The sequence below is a fragment of the Ovis aries genome, chromosome X (assembly GCF_016772045.2).
Source record: "Ovis aries strain OAR_USU_Benz2616 breed Rambouillet chromosome X, ARS-UI_Ramb_v3.0, whole genome shotgun sequence".
Classification (NCBI taxonomy): Eukaryota; Metazoa; Chordata; class Mammalia; order Artiodactyla; family Bovidae; genus Ovis; species Ovis aries.
The window spans coordinates 24814007-24820287 of record NC_056080.1 but is presented as its reverse complement, the minus strand read 5'-3'; the positions used below and the strand labels follow the sequence as shown (position 1 = coordinate 24820287).

Here is a 6281-nt window from a genome sequence, read left to right as displayed (position 1 = left end):
AATGTCCTATTCATAATAGGGGACTGGAATGAAAAAGTAGGAAGTAAAAGGAGTACGTCAATGATATATATTGTAACCCTGCTTATTTAACTTATATGCAGAGTCCATCATGAGAAACCCTGCACTGGAAGAAACACAAGCTGGAATCAAGATTGCTAGGAGAAATGTCAATAACCTCAGATATGCAGATGATACCACCCTTCTGGCAGAAAGTGAAGTGGAACTAAAGAGACTCTTGATGAGAGTGAAAGAAGAGAATGAAAAACCTGGCTTAAACTCAACATTCAAGCAACTAAGATCATGGCATCTGGTCCCGACACTTCATGGCAAACAGATGGGGAAAAAGTAGAAACAATGGAAGATTTAAATTTCTTCTCCAAAATCACTGTGGATGGTGAAAGCAGCCATGGCGGTGGTGGTGGTGGTTTAGTCACTAAGTCGCGTCCCACTCTTGCGACCCCATGGGCTGTAGCCTCCCAATCTCCTCTGTCCCTGGGATTCTCCAGGCATGAATACTGAAGTGGGTTCCCATTTCCTTCTCCAGGGGATCTTCCTGACCCAGGAATTGACCCTGGATCTACTGCACTGCAGGCAGATTCTTTACCAACTGAGCTATGAGGGAAGCCCCAAATTAAAAGACACCATGAAATTAAAAGATGCTTTTTCTTTGCAAGAAAAGCTATGACAAACCTAGATCACATAATAAAAAGCAGAGACATCACATTGACAAAAGAGGTGTGTCTTGTCAAAGCTATGATTTTCCCAGGGGTCATGCGTGGATGTGAGTGCTGGACCGTAAAGAAGGCAGAGCACTGAAAAATTGATGCTGTAGAATTGTGGTGCTGGAGAAGACTCTTGAGAGTCTCCTGGATAGAAAGGAGATCAAACCAGTCATTCCTGAAGGGAATCAACCCTGAATATTCATGGGGATATCTGATGCTGAAGTTGAAGCTCCAAACTTTTGGCCACCTGATGGGAAGAGCCGACTCATTGGTAAAGACCCTGATGTTGGGAAAGATGGAAGGAAAAAAGAAAAGGAGGCAGCAGAGGATGAGAAGTTTGGATGGCATCACTGATTGGATGGTCATGAGTCTGAGCCAACTCCAGGAGATGGTGAAGTATAGGGAGCCTGGTGTGCTACGGATCATGGGTCACAGTCAGAGATGACTGAGCAACTGAACAAAAGCAACAACACAGAACTGCAAACCAGCAAAAGTAAAATATATTGTAAGCAATGGACAATAGTTAATAACACCATATTGATATGAGTTGCTCAGTTTTAACAAATGAACTTGTATCACTTGAACCAATCCAAGATGGTAATAACAGAAGATGCTAAGTGGGGGAAGAGACTGGCTCTATAGGAACTCTGTACACTATCTGCTAAATTTTCTGTAATCCTAAATCTGTTCTTTAAAAAAATGCAGATGCTCACAAGACAAGATGCTCACCACTCATCATGAAGAAATGCAAACCAAAGCTACAATGATGCATCAACTCACACCTGCCAGAAAGGCTATCATAAAAAAAATCTAGAAACAGTAAGTGCTGAAGTGGCATGGAGAAAAGGGAACCCTCTTGCACTTTGAGGGGGAGTGTAAATTGATATAGACACTATGGAGAACAGTATGGAGAGTCTTTTCAAAACTAGAAATAAAACTACCCTATGACTCAGCAATCGCACAACTGGGCATACACACTGAGAAAGCCATGCGTGAAAACATGCATGAACCACACTGTTTATTGCAGCACTATTTACAATAGCTAGGACGTGGGCGCAACCACCTCAACTTCCACTGACAGATGAATAGATACAGAAGTTGTGGTAGCTATATAAATGGACTATTACTCAACCATAAAAAGTCACAAATTTAAGTCAGTTGTAGTGAGGTGAATGCACCTAGAGTCTGTTACAGGAAGTGAAGTAAGCCAGAAAGAGAGCAAAAAGTATTGCATATTAATGCATTTATATGGAATCTAGAAAATGTCACTGATGAATCTATCTGCAGAGTAAGTATAGAGACACATGCAGAGAAAAGACGTGGACACAGCAAGGGATGGAGAGAGAGGGACAAACTGAGAGAGGCTGTGATGTATATACACGGCCATGTGTACCAGAGATAGCTAGTGGGGAGATGTTCTGGAACAGAGGCAGCTCAGACTGCTGTCTGTGACAACCTAGAGGAGTGAGATTGGGGTGGTGTGAGGGATGCTTATGGAGGCGGATATATGTATACTTATGGCTGCCTCATAGTGTTGTACAACAGAAACTAACACACTAAAAAGCAATTATCCTCCAATTAAAATTTTTCATAAATGCTCTACTGATTTAAAATGTAGAAAAAATCTGGACAAGGACACATAGCCAGTACAGAGTTATATACAACAATGCCAAATGAATAAGAACAATGAAAACCAAATGATAACATAAGAATTTATCCTCGAATTAAAACTCTTAGGAAACACGCACAGGAAATATTCAAACATATAAAGAACTTCAGCTATCTCATATAAAATACATCACCATAGCAAAATCAAGAGTCTGGCCTGGAAGAATCAACAATTACTTAGGTCACGAAATAGAAAATACACCATAAATAAAAGCAACCATACAAAAAATGGACCTACAAAGAAACCTCAGAACAATGAATGCATTCCACATAGAAGCAACAAAAAGACCTTCCTGACAGCCTTAGGAGAAAGAAGTCTCAAACAGAATAGTATGTTCTGTGTATTCCTGAGGAGCACATATTGTAAGACTGTCGATGTTCCTTAACTCCTGTACAGATCTACTCCAGTCAGACCAGCTGAGACCACAATCAAACATGGCTGCTGTTTCCTGTACCCAGAATAAACCATGAAAAACTTATAAAAGGAATAAAGACAACTATTAACAGAAGCAAAAACACAAAACTAAATAATTCCCTAGGCAAAGTAAGTCTCTAACGAACTTAACCCTATGAGTGCCAAGGTGAAGGAGTACTCAGAGACTGACAAGGGGTGTGCAGCCTACAAGGGAAGAAGACAACAGGATCAGCTGGAAAAGGCTTTAAAGTTCAGCCCTTGATTCTTCCACTGTGCCCTGGGGCCATAAATCGCTACAGCCTCACTGAAGGAATCTGAGGTAGCATCTCAGAGCTCCCATGCCAAGACCATGGGGAACAGAAGTTTGAGTTGTATGTGGCATATGGCCCAGAGGTCATGAAATAACCAGCACAAGCTTTGCTAATGGATGACAACTGGCCCTTTTAAGTGATCACCTTAATGGACTATCACACAGGGACTAAAAGAGAAAATGTAGTACCACAAAAGTTGTACCAAGGACAGAAATTCACCTCAGAACTTTCGAGCAATGCCCCTGCAGTCGACTAAGAGCCCACAGTGAGAACCGTCAGGCTAAGGAGCTCCTTCACTTCTCTACTGGGATTGTGTGGGGCATGGTTGGGGACAGAGGTGGATTCATACCAGAAAGGGAAGGATTTCCAGGCCCTGCCAGCAGTCAATATGAAGATCCTGAGTGAGATGTGAGGGGTTCCACACCACAGAAGGCAGTCTCCCATCCTTCCCTCTCAGCTCATCTTACCTGCAGCAGCCATTTCCTAGAAGCCTCAGGCAGAAGTGTCCAGGGGAGATGTACATGCACTTCTCACCAGGAGTCTCGGGACGGGATGTCTTCGATGTGAGGCCTTGGTCTCAGGTCAGCAGATGGCACGTAGCCCACCACCTACAGGGGACAAGGGAAGACACGGAGATTGGACAGAGCATCACTGAGCCCAGACGACGGGGCCCGAAAGTGCCCTCACTGTCATTCTCAGGAGATCCAGGAAGCCAGTTCGGCCAGGCCAGAGACAATTCCTGCTGGGGTGCTGACGGAAGCTAGAGCCTGGAAAGGAGGCCTGTAGACTCCGCTCAGTACAGGAAAGGTCTCAGGATCTGCTGTGATTCAAGGAAAGGTGCACATGCCAATCCTCCGGGAAGCTCCCCCGGAACCCCGCCCACCCTGGCCCCGCCTCTGCTGTCCGCCTGGAACACAGAAGCACATGACAGGAAGTGACGACCACGCACACACGCTGCGGCTGCGAAGCCATCTTGGAGAGCTGATGTCGTCTTAGAGAACTGCCGTGCAGGGTCCCCAGACGGAGGACTCCCAGGTCTCACAAGGTGTCCAAATGTGAGGTGACGTGAGTTACAAGTGCGGGGACACACGTCCGGCACGACCAAGCCTTTCCCTCTGAAAAGGGGGCCGGACAACCCCTGGCCTTCCTGCCCCTGCTCTCCCCTGGAAGATTCGGGCCTGCATCTTAAGCCCCAAGTCCAGCCACGTCACCCAGGTGCTCTCCTAGAGGACGGCTTCCGTCCGGGGCTGGTGGACTCCAGTTCTGCTCAGTAGAGGGAAAGCCACTAGCCCTGTAGCTAAAGCAGGGACCCTCGGGGGGTACTGACGGTCTCTCCAGCCCAGAATGGCGTCCATGTGATACCCCCACCCCCCGCGACTTGGCCTCGGAGCATGCGGGTAGGGTCCGGGCAGCTCTAACGGCTGCGGGGCACCCTCATTGTTATCTCGGATGTGGGACAGTGACGGAGGAGGGGACCTCGGTCCATGGCATTGGTAGCTGGTCAGTACAGGGAGAATGTCAGGGCTTAGGAGGAGCCAGGGTGAGGACCAGCCTCCCTGACACATGGGCCAATCATGACCCTCCCCTGTGGTCAGCGCTTCCTCCCGGCTACACAAGGGGAAGGGAGGCTGCGGTCTGAGTGGGGAGGTTAGAGCTTGCTTACAGAAGGGCGGGTCCCGGGACCCTTAGGTGGGAGGCTGAGTGCTCCCTCCTCTCCTCCAGAGTCACAGGGAAGGTGGCAGCGTCAGCTTCAGAGCAGAAGAGGGATCGGGGCGGGTGCTAGGGGGTCATTCCCCGTTTTTCATCCTAACTCTGAATGTGAACTGAAAGGACATGCCTCCCCTGCCAGCCCCCACAGGCCCCCGTCTAACGCCCAGGCAGGGCTGTCTGGCTACGCCCCAGGGCTCGCTCTCACTTCCTCCTTAGGGGTCTCAGGGGACAGGCTGACTAGGAGAACAGGACACATGTGGGTCCTAGAGCAGTGGCCTCAAGGCTCCCTACAAAGCGGACTTGGTTTAAGCCGGGAAAGACTCTCCCTGGTGAAGGCGCTCACAACAGTTCTTTGTCCTTCCTCAAGGGGCCCTCGTTGCTTGCCTTCCTACGGCACGCCCGCCTGCGTTTCCTGACCTGTGTCATCATGCTTCGGAAGCACAAAAACAAGCATCATTCCCGTGGGAAACGCCATGAGGTCGAGGGGGACACTCAGGAGGCCCAGGCCTGTGCTGCAGCCCCAGGAGAGGAGTGCCTCTCCTCCCCCTCTTCTGTCCCTCAAGGTTCTCCCCGGGCTCCCCTGCTGCTGGCAATCGCCAGGAGCTTCAGGGAGCCATGGCCCCTAGCTCTCCTGATGCAGAGGCTTCCTGTGCAGGATCTGATCAAGGTGCCCAGGGCCCCAAGGAGGAAAGTGCAGATGCCGCCCGAGCAGCCCTGCTCGCTCGGAGCATTCACAAAGATCCTCTGATGGGGAAAGCCAGCATGGTGGTGGATTTCCTGGTGGAGAGGTACACCAAGAAGGAGCCCATCACACAATGCCATGCTGAATGTCATCGGAAGGAAGTACAAGCAGCACTTCCCGGAGATCCTGAGCAGAGCCTCTGAGCGCGTGGAGCTGGTGTTTGGCCTGGAGCTGAAGGAAGTCGACTGCAGCAGGAACATCTACGCCCTCGTCAACAAGTTCACTCTCGGGGTTGAGGAAGGTTCAAGTGATGAAGAGGAGCTGCCCAAGTCTGGTCTCCTCATGGCGCTCCTGGGCATCATCTTTATGAAGGGTAACCGTGCCACCGAGGAGGAGGTCTGGGATTTCCTCAATGTGTTGGGGATCTATGCTGGGAGGAAGCACTCCATCTTTGGGGAGCCCAGAAAGCTCATCACCAAAGATCTGGTGCAGAAGGGGGTACCTCAACTACCGCCAGGTGCCCAATAGCGATCCTCCACTCTACGAGTTCCTGTGGGGCCCGAGATCTTATGCTGAGACCAGTAAGATGAAGGTGTTGGAAGTTCTGGCCAAAATCCAGGATACGGTCCCGAGTTCCTTCCCAGACCTCTTATGACGAGGCTCTGAGAGATCAGGCGTTTAGAGCAGGGCTGAGAGGCATTCCCATTTCTCCAGCTATGGCTGAGGCCAGTGCCCCTTCCAGGGCCAAGTCCTACAGCTCCTCCCACATCTAG

General features: G+C 49.5%; 1 pseudogene; it reads left to right on the top strand.

Moving 5' to 3' along the window:
- The first annotated feature begins 5441 nt into the window (after positions 1–5441).
- LOC114111448 (melanoma-associated antigen B18-like) lies at positions 5442–6281 on the top strand (annotated as a pseudogene).